This window comes from Sus scrofa, chromosome 15 (assembly GCF_054392235.1).
Source record: "Sus scrofa isolate SSC_HxYL_T2T_F1_AM1 chromosome 15, Sscrofa_HxYL_maternal_Yorkshire_Landrace_v2.0, whole genome shotgun sequence".
NCBI lineage: Eukaryota > Metazoa > Chordata > Mammalia > Artiodactyla > Suidae > Sus > Sus scrofa.
The window spans coordinates 60,076,131-60,093,908 of record NC_139397.1 but is presented as its reverse complement, the minus strand read 5'-3'; the positions used below and the strand labels follow the sequence as shown (position 1 = coordinate 60,093,908).

Below are 17,778 nucleotides of genomic sequence, written 5' to 3'. Positions count from 1 at the left end.
GATCTCTTCGGTTGCTTCATGTCCAGGCAGCTGCAGAAGTACAGACTGGGGCCTTCCCAGCCAGGTCTGTGGCAAAACCCCACGTGGGAGCAGTGGTGAAACCGGGTTAAAAGGAGTCCTGCACATCGTTGCCAAATAAAATAGGAAAAGAAAGCCCCCGCCCGCCAAATCAGCGGGGCACGCGGTTGCGGAAGGAAGACACGAAAGGGCGTCTCCCGGCCTCCAACTGCACCGCAGACTTCTGGGCTGAACCGCCACAATTTGCTCTTTGCCCCCCCTCGGATTCGTTATGAAATCCCGGGACAGTTAGGGCTACTTCAGAGGCGTTTCCCCAACGCTTCCCGGAACTCCCCCACCTGCTGCCCGGCCGGCACGCGCGCGACCTGACGGGAAGGCCGGCGCGCGGCGGGTGGGCGGGACCTGATGTGGGGGCGTGTTCTGTGATGGGGCGGGGCCTGAGAACCGGGCAGGGCGGGCGCGGCACGCGCACCGGCAGCAGCCTGTCTCCACAGCGGTAGGGGCTGGGGCACAGCCAGCTCACGGCGGCGACGGCGGCGCCCTTAAATAGCATTCGGAGCCAGTGCAGGGCAGGCAGTGGGCTGCGGTGACAGCCGGCGGCGAACCGCCTGGCCTGCGGAGGAGGTGAGTGCTCCTGCCGCGAGGAACCGTGTCCGTGCACGCTGTGGCCCCGAGGTCTTAGCGGAGCCGCGAGGCTGATGCTGCTCCGCCGGCAGGAGCCTGGGAGGCGGCGGCCTCAGTAGAGGCGCGCGAGCCGGCCCTCGGCTAGCCGGGACGTGCCGCTTTTCCGGCCTCTGCCCTGCGGCCCCCTGGGTTCCCGCTGCAACTGAGGCCTCCGGGCCGCCCGAGCCGCCGCCGCTTCCTGTGCCGGAGCCGGGGATATCGGCCCTCGGCTCCCTGCGGACGGCGCCGGGCTGGTGCACCGCGGCGTGTGGGTGACGCGGGCCGCGGGACTGGGTCCTTATTTTTATGACGGCGAGGACCGGCCTGGCGAGAAGCGGGACCCGGGGCTGCAGATGCGAGGGATGATCCCGCGGCGCGGTGACGGTGCTCTCTCGGTCCGACCTCCCTCCTGCCCCTGGGCGGGGTTTGAGGCGCGCTCCGATCGCGCGTGGACGCATCGGTGCAGGCTGTGACCCAGCCTCCGCGCGATGGTGGCTCCTGCGCGCGGCGCTTGCGGGAGGGTCAAAGGCAGCATCGGAAGCGGGTTGCCACATGTGGAAATTCTCGCGGTGCCTCCACAGTAGTGCCCGTGCCGCTGCGCAGAGCTGTGATGGAGTGAGTCATTTGAAGAGTCTGGCATTTTTTGAAAATAGGAAGCAAAAATGATGCTATCTATCACCTTGCAGCCTAGACGGAGAGTGCTGGTAGGTGGCTTGAACGAACACGTGGACGAGAACCTAGAGACGGATGCTCTCGCCAATCAGTGTGTACGTTAGAATAGCACACCCCTTCCTCACCCAACCTACTTCCAAGGTTATGGAGCTTAATTAAGACCATTATAAAAGTGCCCTTGCCTTTTAAAGTTCAGACTTCTAAGCTTCTTGTTAGTGCAGGAATAAGTGCCCCAACTGTTAATATGCTTCCTTTTATTTTCTAAATTTATTTTTTATTTTATTTGTTTTATTTTTTGGCCCCACCTGGGGCATGTGGAAACTCCTGGGCCAGGGATGGAACCCGTGCCACAGCAACGACCGGAGCAGCTGCAGGGACAACCCCAGATCCTTAACCCGAAGCACTATAAGAGAACTCCCCTTCCTTTAGACCAAGAGAAACTGCTTAAATTCCAGTTTCTGACACAAATTTCATCTATGATTATCTCACTGTAAACAGTTATTTACTTAAACACTTAAACAAAAAGCCAATCAAAGCCTTCTGGCTGATTGAGCATTTTCAGGTGGAGGTGGCAGGTCAGGTTGATTTAAAACCTAAGGTGTGAGTTGACAGTCTGGTTGGGTGGGCTTGAGAAGGTGGACTTTTAAAGGAAACCTTGCTTCCCATCAGTGTGGAGCCAGGCTTGGGAGTCTTGTTCTTTTTTGGGGGGGGGGGACTTTTTAGGGCCTCACCCAAGGCACATGGAAGTTCCCAAGCAAGGGGTTGAATCAGAGCCACAGCTGCCAAGCTACACACAGCCACAGCAACACCAGAACTGAGCTGTGTCTGCAACCTACACCGCAGCTCATGGCAACGCTGGTTCTTTAACCCACTGAGCGAGGCCAGGGATCAAACTCACATCCTCACGGATACTGGTCGGGTTGTAACCACTAGCCACAGTGGAACTCCTAGGCTTTTAAATTTGGGGCATTTAGAAAGTTCCTGTGTGCCAGCAGCTGCAGGTTCAGTCCCTGGCCTGGGAATTTCCACATGCCTTGGGTGTGGCCAGCAATATAGTGATTAGTTAATTGGGAACATTTAAGAAATAGAGACTTGGGACAAACTCAGGTAGAGGCAGGTATATCATACAGGTTGAGTTTTCATAGCTATGGCTACTTTTGGATGAGGTTTGGAATGGCTGCAAGTGTCCCCAGGTGCCACAGTGTTGTGCTTATTTAAATGTCCAGGTCTTGCCACATTTTTTGTTTTTGATGTAGCTGTTTTGTGAAAGTTTGAAGAAGAGGCTGAGGAAAGATGACGTTTGTTTTGTCATCATAGTTCGGGAAGTTCTCCTCTCTTCAAGTTTCACTTTTCTGGCAAGAGCTAGATTATAGGAAGTCATTTCCAGATCTGCTACTCAGAAACCTTAGAGGAATAGTTTTTTAAGGTCAGTTGCTGATTTATTGTGTAAATTTGTCACTTAAGCCACATGTCCATTATTCTTTTGCAATTACTGTCTGTTATAACCAAATTCTGTCAATGTTGACAGAATTAATAATGTTTTACCAACAGTATTGTTTGGATGATGCAATAGGTGAGATTCCTGTGTTAGCAAATTCAGAAGAACTTCCTTTAAGGCAGCTCAGAGCTGTAGGTATCCTAAGGCCTCTTCAAGCTGCTCTCTGACAGGCCACTGCCAGTCAGGAGGGAGCTGGAAGGTGCCAGAGTTTTTATTGAAGGTCATCGGTCCAACTTGGTGTTCAGACAAACACGTTAGCATCACTTTGCTTTGACACTCCTGCATGGAGACCAAGTCTCAGTGAAGAGAGCTTATCTGAAGCTACCAGGGGTTGAGTTTGTGTCAACGTTCTATTACTTACAGGACCTTCGGAGAGCTTTTAAACCATCACGAGGCCTGAAGACAGAGCTGAACTTGATGATCTAGAGAGTAAAGTCACCCAGTGCTCATGTCTGCAACTTAAAATCATTTCCTCTGGTTCCTTACTTAAAATGCTGAATGCCAGCTCTTAAAAAATCCTAGCTTGGGAGTTACTGTCGTGGTGCAACAGAAACGAATCCCAATTAATGCCCATGAGAACACAGATCCCTGGTCTTGCTCAGTGGGTCAGGGATCGGTATTGCCATGAGCTGTGGTGTAGGTCACAAACTCGGGGCTCGGATCTGACATTGCTGTGGCTGTGGTGTAGGCCTGCAGCTGTAACTCTGATCAGCCTCTTGCCTGGGAACCTCCATATGCCTTGGGTACGGCCATTAAAAAAAAAAAAATCCTAGTTTGTGTAAGCCTGAGGTGATATGTAATTTGTACCACAATGACAAAAGAAAAAGATCACGTAATCTGAATTAGTTTCATTTTTCTTTTTCACATCCTTATGTTTAAAAGTTCTTGACTGTGTTGGAGACACACAGTACTTAGCCGTAACCTTTGTGGAATCAAAAGGGGACAACGAAATGTAATGGTGCCTTTCCTGAAATACAGCTGCCTTGGAGGGATGGCACATTCTTTGGACAACAACTTAGCTGGAGGAGAGGACTCTGCTCCCCTGTGCTGCCTACCCCGGGAAAATACATTTGGCTGGAGCTCCAGGGCTTGCCTCCAGATTTTAAGACTGGTGGTTCCATGTGCTTTTCAAGTTTTAAAAAAAATTTGAGGAGTTCCCATCGTGGCGCAGTGGTTAACGAATCCGACTAGGAACCATGAGGTTGCAGGTTCGGTCCCTGCCCTTGCTCAGTGGGTTAACGATCCGGCGTTGCCGTGAGCTGTGGTGTAGGTTGCAGACACGGCTCGGATCCCACGTTGCTGTGGCTCTGGCGTAGGTCGGTGGCTACAGCTCCGATTCAACCCCTAGCCTGGGAACCTCCATATGCCGCGGGAGCGGCCCAAGAAATAGCAACAATAACAACAACAACAACAAAAAGACAAAAGACAAAAAAAAAAAAAAAATTGAAAGCTGTCTAATATCTAAATCAAAACCACTTGTCTCAGAAAAGCAATATTAATAAAATATATAATATATGGTTATATATTATATGATATATTAATTTAAATACTTTTTATATTATAATAGGAGTCTACACTCATTATAGAAGATTGAGGAGCTTTAAAAAGTCTTGGAGTTCCTGCTGTGGCATAGTGGGTTAAGAATCTGGCCTTGTCTCTGCAGCAGTCTGGCTCAGTGGATTTAAGGAGCCAGCATTGTTGCAAGTAAAGCAACGTAGGTTGCAACTGCCACTCAGATTTGATACCTGACCTGGGAACTTCCATATGCTAGGGATGCGGCTCCAAAAAATAAATAGGTGAAAGTCTTCAAGGAGTTCCCTTGTGGTGCAGAGGGTTAAGGACCCAACATTGTTACTGCAGCAGCTCGGGTCACTGCTGTGGCGCAGGTTCAATCCCTGGCCCAAGGTCTTCTATATGCCATGGGCACAGCCAAAAAAAAAAAAGGTCTTCAAGAGATATTAACATGTTCATATATTTCCTTTTTGTATTTTTCCAGAAAATTTTTTTTAATTTAAACATATGTTTTTAATCAAAAATAAGAATTTTGATGATTTAATTTTAATCACTTAAGTTATATTGTGAACATTTTTTCCATGTTATGTACTCTTGAGAAAAAATTAGGGTTTTTTTTTTGTTTTCTTTTTTTCTTTTTAGGGCCACACCTGTGGCATATGGAAGTTCCCAGGCTAGGGGTCCAATCGAAGCCATAACTGCCGGCCTACATCACAGCTCACAGAAACGCCGCATCCCCAACTCACTGAGCGAGGCCAGGGATGGAACCCATATACTCATGGATACTAGTCAGATTCGTTTCCATTGTGCCACAATGAGAACTCCGAAAAATTCGTTTTGAAGCAGACTGCCTTGGGTGGTTTATGAACTATACCATAGTTTGTGTATTGTTGTGTATTTGGAAATAACTATTTAAGAACAGTTCACCAAACTTCTTATATATTTCATTTTATGAATAAATATATATATATGTATGTATGTATGTATTTAAGTTAGGGCATGCTCTGCTTTAAAACTGTTGAAGCTGGCAATGACTTGGAAATTATTTTTATTAATGAGTGGCTTTAATGGACTTTGTGGTTCATGTGTTCTAGTCAAAAGCTGTTGAAATAAGGATTTCATGCTTTGGAAAGATAAATGGAAAGAAGTAAGGGCGTCACAGGAGGAAATGTGGGTTGCCTTTTATACCGTTTCCTCATTCGGGGAGGGACTTCTGATAAGTGTATTATCTGTCCATTTGCACAGTTATTTGGCTGCTATAGAAATTGGCATTTTCCCCACAGGTTTGTGGTGGAGAAAATGTCCATATATATAAAGCCAAAATGTCCTGAGTTCCATTGATTCTTTTATTAACCAGAGTAAAGAAAAAGTGGCTATAGGGGCTGGTTTCTTCCTGGAGACTCAGCATCAGCTCTGGAGCAGGGCAGGGTCAGCTGACTGCCCTGGTGGCCACTAGTGGCCCGCCTGGGAGACACAGGACGTGACAGGCAATGATGACAGCCCATAGCGCCAGGGTCTGTTCTCAGGGCTTCACATCCCTTAAACCAGTTAATTTTCCCAACCTCCCTGTGTGGTAGGTCCCACTTTTATCCGTGTTTTACAGAAGGTAAGGAACAGTTGTAGAAGTTAAGTCACCCAAACTAGGATTTGAACCCAGGCCGTCTGGCTTCAGGGCCAGAGTGCCTCATGGCTTGGCTCTACTTCTAGAACTCGAAGGGTTCTCAGTTCAAGGTTCGGGGGAGTTCCATTTATCCAGCTGGTGGCGAGACTGAGGACAGAGCTGGTTTGGTGTCACTGCTCCTGGATCGTCCCCTGTCTCCTTACATACCCACTTTACCACCAGCATGCTGAAACAACAACAGATTTTGATTTAGCTACATTTAGCAAGTGATAAGATCATCTGCCACATAGCTGTGACTGTCTGGAGAGTTAAAGAGTAAGGGGCTTTGCCAGCCCAGGAAGCTGGTCTTGTTCTAGCTTGTGCTAAGCACTTTCTTGCTGTTGTTTTTATGGCTGCACGCACAGCATACAGAAGTTCCCGGCCTGGGCCCGGGATCAAATCCGAGCTGTAGCTTCAAGCATATACCACAGCTGCAGCAGCACCAGATCCTTAACTTAATGTGCCATAGCAGGAACTCCTGAAAACATTTAATAAGACAGGATAATAGAATTGTTGGTTTGCAGAGTTTGAAGGCACAGAGGTATCGCCCAGTGGTCATGGCCCCTTTTTGCCAGGACAGTTTTAGGCAGAACCCTGATATATGAAGTAAATAGAAGCAGGGCTGCCCTGTTAGAAGCAGTGGGGCGGGGGGAATCCCAGACCACACAGAGAGGAGATGTCTCTGAGACACTGGAGCACAGCCCCAGGCTCCCCAGATCACTGAGAGCCTCACACCCTCATCAGCCCTGCGTTTACAGGGTGCAGGAAAGGGGGTAACTTTCCAAGGATACACAGTCTGTGTCCGCTCAGGCTGGGACACACAGTGGATTTTGTTCCTGGGCTTTGTGCCTATTGGAGGAATGGATAGACCTCGGTGTCATCCTGGACTTGTGCCCTGAGATCCAGTCAGTCAGGAGACTCAGGTTATTCTGACTTACTCTCTGTACCACACTGTCCAGCATGCACCATTTCTTCCTTTCACCTTCCGAGTCACTGCCCTCATCCAGAGTCTGTCACCTCTAGTTCAGACAACAGAGGCCTTTAGTTAAAAAAAGAGGAGGACAGGCACGGCTGTTCCTAATGTAGAGTTCTGATCAAATCCCTCCTCTTCCTGGAAGCCCTCCAGATTCCCTCTGGAAGATCCCAGGTCTTGGCATAGCTTGGCCGTCATGAGCAAGAGTCTGGTTCCCAGGCGTCTTCGGAACCACCACATGCTGGGGTTTTTGGAAAGCTGTGTCAAGGTTTATACCTGTGACTCTGTAGTGAGCGCTCCCTTCTGCCCAGCCCACCTCCTGTGTCCTGGACAAGCCTCCCAGGCCTGCATGCCCACCCCCATCTGTCTGCAGTGACATTCCTTTTCCCACCCTCGTTCCTCAGAGGTGCTTTTTCTGGAGTGACCCTCGCCTTCCTCAGACTCCACATCACTCACTGGAATCCTCGCTGAAAATATTCATTCTGCTTGGAAAGTAGCTGCTACCCCAGGCACCCCAACCATGATTCAGAAACTGAAAGGTTAACTCCTGGCCCACCAGAGGCTCTCTTGAACCCTGTTCTGATGGTCAGCCTCTTCTTTTCCAGTTGGTTAGTGTCTGGCTCTACTAGTTTCTCGGTTTTTTGACTGACACCCTGCCCCTGCCCTTCACTCACCTCTGTGTGTCTGTGTGTCTTGCTTCCCCAGAAAGGCCCCCAGCCGCACTCTGAGCTCTGTGCTTTTAGACCTAGTCATTGTCATTTCTGCATTTTCAGCAGCAATGAGCATAGGGTCTCACTGCTGCTAAGCACTTAAATATTATCTGATGATGAATTGAGCCAGGGGACAGTCAGATGGACAGATGTCCCATAGCAGATGTCACAAGAATGTACTTTTCATAGTTCTCGGTCTGTATGTTATGATCCCATACAATGCTTAGATCTTATAGCCGGGATCAAGGCATTGACAATCTCCAGACCAAAGCCTCTGCTTTCCCAGGGTAGAACTTGGCATGCATGAGGGCATCCAAGTTCTCTCCCAGGGCAGTTCGTTCTGTTGGAGCTGCAGGTGGCTGTAGGCTTCACAGGAAGGAGATCAGTGTCGAGTTTCAGATACTCTTGCATAACTGCACTGCTGCCTATGTTTACCTGGTACTCCTACCTAAAATCCTACCTTGATTCTATGCCATGGGTGAAATGATCACCTAGCCATGGTTCCTTTTGTAGGACAGTTACTTGCCTTGTGCCTCAGGCAAACTTCCCACATGCCTCAGACTGAGCAGTGGGCAGGGACCTCACCTGTCAAGCAATCCAACCAACCACCTCTCAGAGGAGGGCCCCGAGGGGCAGAGAGTGTGCCCAGTGCCTGGAACAGGCTGGGTGCCCTTGGTGGTGCCAGACTGCCTTCCCCCTTCTGACATGAGTCAGAGGTCAAGGCTGAGGACTCCAAGGCCTCTTCTGAGTGCAGGCAGGGGCTGTTCTGGGGACAGACTGTATCCCATGAGCCCTCCCTTTATCCTGCGGGGTGGAGTGGGGTGTCCAGAACAGCTGAGCCAGTCCGCTTGCCTTCTGAGCTGGGCCAGGTTGAGGTGACCTGTGACCGGTGCTGTCCTGCCCTCCCCAGCACACTTCTTTCCATCATGGGGCCGTGCTGAGTATTTTTGTCTCCCCCTGGATGGAAAGTCTGTGTGCGGGGTTTGTTACCCCACGTCCTGCACGTGGCGGGCTATGGCAGGTGTCCCAGTTAGCCCTCATATTTACTCTGCCCCAAGTCAGGAACTGACAGGGACTCTAGCCAAGCAAGTGGCAGAGAGGCAGCGGCACTGCTTAGGAGGTTGAGGGGTAGCCTCCAAAATGGGGTGCATATGCCCCGGGTGGGGTAGACCATCCACTGGGTACAGGTGGATGTATTAGAACTTCCATAGGTTTTTTTTTTTAGCTTTTTTAAAAAAATTCATACTTGTGTGTATTATAATATTTGCGCATATCTGTAGTTTATAAACAAGTACACCTACATATTGGGGATATATTTATTTATGATTTTTGAGGCATCATCAAACATTTAGAGAACCAGAAAATTAACTCCTTCTCTGCCATAAGTGTGGCAAAATCCCAATGAATGCCGTTTTTAGGAGAATTTGTTAGTTAGGGAGGGGGAGCAAACCTGCTTTTGACACTGGGTTGTGATTTGTGTCAAATTGGTCTCTCACTTCAGGAGAATCAGGTTAAATCCAAAATATGTTTTGCCTTTGGACTCAAAAATTGACTGTGTAGAAAGACGCCTCATTAGGACAGGGATTTATTTTTTCTTGGTTTTGTTCCCTTCCGTGCTCCCTCCTCCCCAAGGCTAGGGCTTGACTAGAGTGGGTGCCCTGTAAACATTGGCGGTGAGTATGAATGTACCTTTTTCTTGAATGACAAGTATCATGCTGGAGTTCCCATTGTGATCCCGAATCAGACTAGTAACCACGAGGTTGCGGGTTTGATCCCTGGCTTCACTCAGTGGGTTGGGGATGCGGGGTTTCCATGAGCTGTGGTGTAGGTCGCAGACTTGGCTTGGCTCCTGGGTTGCGGTGGCTGTGGCTGTGGCCAGCAGCTGCGACTCTGATTGGATCCCTACCTTGGGAACCTCCACATGCTGCAGGTGCGGCCCTAAAAAGCAAAAAAAAAAAAAAAAAAAGGATACAAGTATCTTGCTGGGTTGACCACTTCAAGTCAGTGTTTGAGTTGCCTTTTCTTTGTTTAAACCTTTGCCCAATGGCAGGGTGCAGTATCTGAGATTTGCTTTTAGATCTTTTTTTTCTTTTTCTTTTTTTTTAGTGGATATAGAATGAAACAATACTGGCAAAGTGTTGATCATTATTGAAACTGGACCTGGGGTTGTGGGTACATGGTGGCTTCTTATACTACTCTCTATATTTTTGAATCGATTTGGAAATTTTCATAATAAAAATTTCAGCAAAACATGAAGGACCCCAAACCAGTGTCATCTGTTCCAAGGAGGTACCGTCAGATGGGACAGTCTCTTTTTTTCTTCCTTCCTTCTGTTAAACGCTGGTTATTCTATAATGCTCTGCAAGTGGTTAGATGTGTGTTGTCTTTAGCTTCCCCAGGGCTCATCACCGCTTCTTACAGTTAACCCGAACTCTTGGTGTAATTCGAGCTCACCAGTGCCTCCCTCGGCCCCTCACCCAGGGAACAAAATCCTGATTCTCCTTTTCTCTGTCTCTTGTGTCAGTTTCTTCCAGCACCACTGAGGGCGTTCCCCAGAGCTGAAATCTGTAAAGGCTCAAAGGGGATTTGTCCCACACTTGGGAGAGGCTAGCCTTGCTCTCCCACTGGGCAGAAATCTTTTATTCTGCCTTCCACTCACCCCTGCTCTATTGGCCGTTTATCTCTAGTTTATCCATCCCTCTGAAACCTCGATCTATTTTGAGAGGTGTCAGTAACTCTACCCAACCTTGTGTCCCCTCAGCCTTCTTATCCAGGTCACTGACATGTGATCGCCGTGACCTCTGGGAGCCACAAGGACTGGGCCTGCTTCTTCCTGAGCTACTGAGGCCAGCTGCTGCTCCGTCTGCCCACAGGGCTGCCCTCCTGGGAGGGCAGAGTCCCTGGCCTCTGGTTTATGTCACTGTTGTCCTTAACCCACCTGCCACCCTGCTCGCTCCCAGCACAGGCTGGCCTTCAGTGCCACCCGCCCCGCCTTCCCCGCCTGTGCCTGCAGCCCTGGCTCACTGGACTGCCCTCCCTCTGGCTCCAGCCCATACAGGGTGCCCTCTCTCTCCTCTGGCTCTGGAGCCCAGGGCCCTGTATAATTGGGTTGACTCTCACAGGTGGGTTAACTCCTGCAGGTAAGCATGGCTGGCACAAACTTAGATCTGTATTTTCTTTTTTTTTTTTTTTTTCTTTATCTTTTTAAGGCTGCACCTGCTGCACATGGAGGTTCCCAGGCTAAGGGTCCAATCGGGGCTATAGCTGCTGGCCACAGCCACAGCAACTCGGGATCCAAGCTGCGTCTGCGACCTATACCACAGCTCACGGCAACATCGATCCTTAACCCACTGAGCAAGGCCAGGAGTCAAACCTGCATCCTCATGGGTACTAGTCAGGTTCATTTCCACTGAGCCTCGACAGGAACTTCTTAGATCTGTGTTTTCTGAGAGAGGCTTCACGCCACCCATCACTCTGCTGGGAGGACAAGTTGCTACCTTGAGACCTTTCCAGAGCAGGTGGGAAATACATAAATAAAAGAGGAAATGAACTGACCTGACCTAGTTATAGCTTCTTTATCTTGAGAAACTAAAAAGAAAAAGAAAAAAAAAATACAGCAAAGTACAAAGAGTAATAACACCATAACACAAATACTCATAGAATTGATGGTTTTTTAACATGGTCTGTTTTCTCTATACGTCCAGCCATCACCCATAGTTTCTGCTGGACTGGGATCCTCTTATTTACTCCCAAATGCCAGGACTTCATGGACACCTTCTGCCTCTTCTAGCGTCTTGGAGATGCTCCTGGGTGTTGCCGATGGGGAGGGTCAAAGCCTCCTTCTGTCCCCCTCCCTTCTCGTCCCCTCAGGGGCCCACCCAGGCCATGGGGGCAGGCTCAGGGTTTTGCAGCTTACAAGCACAGCCAGCCCTGGACAGTGAGCTCCAAGCCTGTGGGTCTAGCATTCTTTCATGATTCTGTTCTGTCTCCATCCATAGCCACCATCGGAAGTTACTGGCTTTGGACAAAGCATTTGAGGGGACCCCAGGACTTTGGTGCCTCCTCTCTGTGCAATTTCTCAAACAAATGGACTTCCCCCAGGCCCTGAGGCCCTGAGCAGAGGAGAGCTGCTGCCAGCTGGGTCCAGACCTGTGACAGGACACTGGTCCTGTTTCCTGTTCCATTGTTCTCCCCTTCTCTCCTCCACGGAGCCTCCTGCCTTAGCTTTACTTTGTGGTTCATTTCAGCCAGAGAGGAGAGTCTTGTCTTCAGGCTGGTCTTATTTCCTCCTCTAGCTGATACAACAGGCTCTCCTTGTGTTGCCTAACTGCCCCGGACCATGGTGTCATGCTCCGTAACATGCAGGCCCACAGGCATGTTAGAACCCTCCCCGGGCCCAAATCAGCTGAAACAACTTGCCTGTTGGATCCCGCTGCTGAGCGGGAGGTTTTACCTGCAAGGAGACTCTTCATCTTGGTTCTTCAAGAAGCTTGAAGTCAGCCTGACTAACAGGCCTCCTGGTCTCCAGCAGCTGAAGCAGAGCCGGTGGCCCAGGGCTGCTTCCTTCTCTGGCTCTGATCAGGAAACTTCTCTGCCCCCCTGAGACATCACTTAATGGTAGCAGATTGGTGTTTGAAAACCAGTGGAAATAGCTTGTAGCCTCTGGCCTATTTGGAGTCTTAAATCAGGGCTGGGGAAAGAGGGGTAGGTGAGGTGACAGCTGGGAGTGGAAATGCATGGCGGACATGGAGGCAAAGGGAGGACCTGTGGGGCTTTGAGGGGTGAGCAGTGCAGGAAGGAAGGGTTTGGAAGAGGAATGGAGGTGGCGAGCACTGTGATACCTGCCTTCATGGCCTCACTAAGGCCGGGGGGAGAGGGGGGCAGGTTAGTCCAGAGCAGTGAGGGGAGAGAATGGAATGTTCTGGAGGCTTACGGACCCCACAGGGTCAAAACCCCCTCCCACTTCATGCTTCTACCATCCCTCTCCAGACTCAAGAACTCACCCTTCCAATTCCTTCTCTTTTTTCCATTAAAAAAAAATTTATTTTTTGGCTGCACCCACAGAATATGGAAGTTCCCAGGCAGGGATCAAACCTGTGCCATAGCAGGGACTTGAGCCACTGCAATGACAGTGCCAGAACCTTCCTTAACCAGCAGTGCCACAAGACTGCTCCTCGTTTTTCTCTTTGCATGCACTTAGTTACCAAATCCTGGTGGGTTTTTCTTTTTAAATGATTCATTTTTTTTTAATTCTGGTAAAATATGCATAATGTAAAATTTACCATTTTCATCATCGGTAAGCATGCAGTTCAGTGGCATTAAGTGTTGTATAAACAGTACCGGACTCTAGTTCCAGAATTTCTCGTCATCGGAAACAGAAACTCTGTACCTGGGAAGCAGTAACTCCCCATCCCCCACCCCTATTTCTGGTCTCTGTGAATTTGCCTATGTTAAGTGTCTCATATATGCAGAATCATACAATGTGTGTCCTTTTGTGAATGGCTTCTTTCACTTGGCCTGACGTTTTCTAGGGTCATCTGTGTGGTGGCAGGTATCAGAATTTCCTTGCATAAAGGCTAAGTAGCTTTTCAGCAGCGTGTGTGCAGCAGGCTCTGTTGTCCCTTCCTGTGTAGATGGACAGGGGGAGTCACATCTCAGCTTTTTGAAGCCTTGTGTGTCCTGGCTTTTTGTCATCCTCTGCGTTGTCTCCCACCTTTGTGTAGGTTTGAATCACCACGTGCCTGGGTCCCAGCCTCTTAAGGTCCATAGGCTTTGGCTGCCCTCAGCCCTGGGCACTAGTCCTGCTTTTTTTTTTTTTTTTTTAAGGTTTTTATTTTTTCTATTATAGTTGATTTATTACATCGTTCTGTCCATTTCTGCTGTACAGCAAAATGACCTAGTCACGCATATATTTTATATTTTTAATTTTATTTATTTATTTATTTATTTAATTTTATTTTTAGGGCCGCACCCGTGGCATATGGAGATTTCCAGGCTAGGGGTTGAATCGGAGCTACAGCTGCCGGCCTACACCACAGCCACAGCAACAGCCAGATCCGAGCCATGTCTGCAACCTACACCACAGCTCATGGCAATCAATGCCAGATCCTTAACCCACTGAGTGAGGCCAGGGATCAAACCCACAACCTCATGGTTTCTCGTCAGATTCGTTTCCACTGCACCATGACAGGAACTCCTGGACACATTTTTAAATAGCTGTCCTAACATTATACACGTGTGTTCCTGTGACTTGGGACCATTTTTGCCGTGGCAGCTGCAGATGGGACTTCAAAATATAGTTCCACTTCAGCAGCTTAAACGAAAGAGAAAAGGGGAAAGATGTGCCACAGAGAACTGTTCATCCTCAAAAAGTGACTTTGCAGATTCCAGAGACCCTGTTGGAAAGAGCATGTTCCAGTGAGTAAAATGTCCCTGAAATGTGAATAGAAAAACAGGAACTCTTTCTAAAGTAATGTATATTGTTGTGTGACTTAAACATGTAGCTCTATAAATGTAGAAACTACAAGTAGACATTCGAACATTTCATCTAGTCCCTAAAAGTGTATCTGTTCCAGTTGGACACGTTGTATCTGGAATTTCTTTGTTTTGGGGCATATGTGGTAGCTGTGGCCTGTGGCCAGTGGGAAGGGGCAAGGCCTGGTCTTAATCTTACTGGTTAAAAATTAGTCTAGCTTCATACTTGCCTATAAGAGCTTTGTGTCGCACTCTCTCTCGGACAGTTTTAAGGGGAGAGGCAGGGAGGGAGTGGTTGAATGTGAAATGATTCAAATTGTCTCGACCATTTCAGTAAATCAGTTTTCTAAAAACGGAGCATCTCTGCTCCCTTTCTCTGTTTAAAATCTCCTAAGAAATGGAATTGGTGATCCACAGGATCACTTCGATGAAAATTAAGTGGGTGTAAAGTTTACTGTGCTTCGTTGCGCGGCAAGGCCCTGAGGCAGGGGATGGGGAGAATTCCCTGTGGAACTACTTGCTCCTTTGCCTGGGCTCCTGAAGTGCTCACGGCAATGCCAGAGTGGTCCCTCTCCTTCGTCTGCTCAGGATGAGGAGACGGTTCAGGGCAGCAGCGGCCACAGTCAGGAGGCCCCAGGCCAGATGGGATGGGGACAGCCACCTCTGCCTTCCTTTCTAACAGTGGCCTGGCGCCTCTGTAGAGCTTCTGATCCTCCCACTCGAGGGAGAGACTGATTGCTCTTTTGGTTCCCAAGGGGGCAGTTTAAGCAAATCTAGCCTTAGGTGGTTTGCCAGCCAGGGTTAAGGAGCAGGAGGGCAGCTGGTTTGGAGAGGCCCGTTGAAAGAACAGCGCACGGCCCGGCTGCTGCTCTCTTGTTCCTCCTGAGGCTGAGCCCTGCCTGGCCAGTGCCAGACAAAGAGGGCACTTTCAGGCCTCTGTCAAGGGGCTATTGTACAGGGAGGAGGTGGAGCGCCAGCTTGGCTCGCGGCTGTGAGGAGCGATGTCAGGAGTTGGTCTGCTGCTGCCGGGCTCGGGTGCCGCTCCTGTGGGCTTGTTTGAGGGATGCGTTCCTGGTGAAGGCCATCCAGCTGCTGTTGTTCAGCTGGATGAAAGCTTGAGGCACTTAAGAAGGAGAGAAGCATGCGGCTCACCCAGTTTTTTGATTTATAAGTGACACGAAGAAAATAAAATGCTAGTGTAAGTATCAGTTTGCAGAATTGCAGGAGCTGTGTGTGTGTGTGTGTGTGTATGGGTGCACACGTGTGGCCCTAGAGAATGATGCCCTTGTGAGTCACCTCTGGCCCTGAGCCACTTCTTTCCTGGTGCAAACAGAATGGTAAGAGGTGAACTTTGTGTGCAGTGGACCTTGGACCCACATGCTCGGAGGCCAGGGGGCTGGGATAAATGCCAGTGGTTGTATAAGACGCAGCGAGTGAGATGGGTTTCAGAGGCCGAAATGCCATGCAGCGTGAGTGTTGGAGGGGCCAGGAGAAGCCACCTGCCTCATGGTTCCTAACCAGGGGGTGTGGGCTGAAGGGGGCTTGTGAGCCCCAGGTGCAAAGAAGTACGTGAATGTTCTCAGGGAAAGCCTTTCCAAAACACCGACCTGATGCTAATTGTCATTTATTAGCCAAAGTCTGGGCGGACAGGTACCAGGATCTCTGCATTCAGACAGTCCGGTTTCTCTTCTGCTGCCTTGTTTATCTAGACCCACCCAGGCTTGTCTGAAGGCATCCTCCGCTCTGGTTCTTTGCACTGGGCTTGTGCCAGCCTCCGCAACCAATGTTGGCTTTCCTGTCTTGCAGTTTGAGACCCCAGCCCTGTAGGAGGTCTGGAAGACTCGACTGAGCAAGCTGGCTTTCTGTGGGCACGGGAGTAGCTGTAGGGAAGGAGAGGCTGGCTGCCAGGAGTCCTTGTGTGTTCAAGAAATACTGGCCGCTTAAGCCCTTAAGCCGATTGAATCATGTTCTTAGCAAACAGCACCCTGATTATATGCCTGGACTATAAAAACTTCCCAAGATGATGATGTGAAAATTTGCTTTTGAAAGAATTAGAAAAATATTCTGACTAGAGCACCATTGGAATAAGAATAAAATCTGGGTTTTTAACCACTTGTTGGCAGGTACTTGAGTCTTGATACCTCTTAGAGACCTGCTGGGGTTGTCTTTATACATTAAGGCTATTTATTGTGGCTAATATTCTTTGAATGTGGGTCTGCTTCCAGTTCTGAATAAGCCCAAGTGCCTTTTTCTTAATAGAAGTTAAACAGAAGGGAAAAGATTGGTGAACTTCTCTGTTCACATTTAAGAGTTGTTCCTAACATGGATCTAAATGAGGTATTGGCTTGGTTCTTCACTGCGTGGACTGCAGTTTTCCCACGTACAGCATTAACCAGTTTGCTCAGCAAAGTTGGTTTGCAGCTTGTTCCTGGGCTGCCAGCTAAGAGGTATGAATTAAATTACTGTAGCTTGTCATTGTCATGCACGAAAGAAATGAATTTAGGAGTTCCCATCATGGCTCAGCGGAAATGAATCCGACCAGTAACCATGAGGATGCAGGTTCGATCCCTGGCCTTGCTTAGTGGTTTAAGGTTCCAGCATTGCTGTAAGCTGTGGTGTAGGTTGCAGGTGCGGCTTGGATCCTGAGTGGCTATAACTGTGGTTTAGGCCGGCAGCTATAGCTCTGATTCAACCCCTAGCCTGGAAACCTCCATATGCCATGGGTACAGCCTTAAAAAGACAAAGAAAAAAGAAAAGAAATTTAGCTGGATTTAAATCTATAGCCTACGGCAAGTTCTCATGTGGCTCAGAGGGTTAAGAATCTGACATTGTCACTGCAGTGGCCCAGGTTGCTGCTGTGACATGGGTTTGATCCCTGACCTGGAAATTTCCACATGTCACAGGCACAGCCAATAAGTAAATAAATACATAAACCCTTAGTATTACAGATTAGTACCTAAAAAAATGTTCTTGCATGGGTGCTACGAAATCAGTAATTTTCTGTTTTGGGGTGTTTGGGTTTTGTTTTGTTTTGTTTTCTTTCCTGGACTTATTTCCAGAAATTAGACTCTTTCTTAGTTTAATGCTGTCCTCTTATAGCTACTGATGATGCTTAAGATTAAAAAAAAAACAAAAAACACCTGTTTATGACTGTGTCTGTGGAGGGATGATATAATATTCTTACACAGGGATGTAAGCCTTTTGAACAACCCAGTGAATCTGCATACTCTAGGTTTTATGGAAATGACCTCAGAGACTCTTGGGAGAGAAGAGGGAAGGGCAGGGGCATGTGTGGAATAGGGCAGGGAACTGGCATTCCGACCTGACGTGCTGTGAGCAGATGAAGACAAGCGGGAGATAGACTGATTGGAGGGAGAAGCAGGTGTGCACCTTAGCATAAGGTTTCTGTGCATCCACAGAGTTGCAGTATTGTTCATGAACTCTGACCACCTGGTGCCAGTAGGGGCCTGGGCTCCATCTATCTGCTTACCCTCAAAGTCTCAGTGTAAACATGCACCCCTCCAAAGGGGCTTCCCTGATCTCAGGTCTTAATCGTGGTTACACTTACCCCACCCTGCAGTCTAACTTGGTCGCCTCC

At 48.8% G+C, this 17,778-nt stretch overlaps 1 protein-coding gene across 9 annotated transcripts in view; it reads left to right on the top strand.

Annotated features, from left to right (window-relative positions):
• Positions 1–589: 589 nt before the first annotated feature.
• The window catches only part of ACSL1 (acyl-CoA synthetase long chain family member 1), a 66,327-nt gene continuing 49,138 nt past the window's right edge, over positions 590–17,778 (top strand). For 2 of the 9 annotated variants that reach the window (XR_014828850.1, XM_005671707.4), the window contains exon 1: positions 590–642. The gene's annotated coding sequence lies outside the window, so the exon portion shown is untranslated. 9 annotated transcript variants of the gene reach the window in all.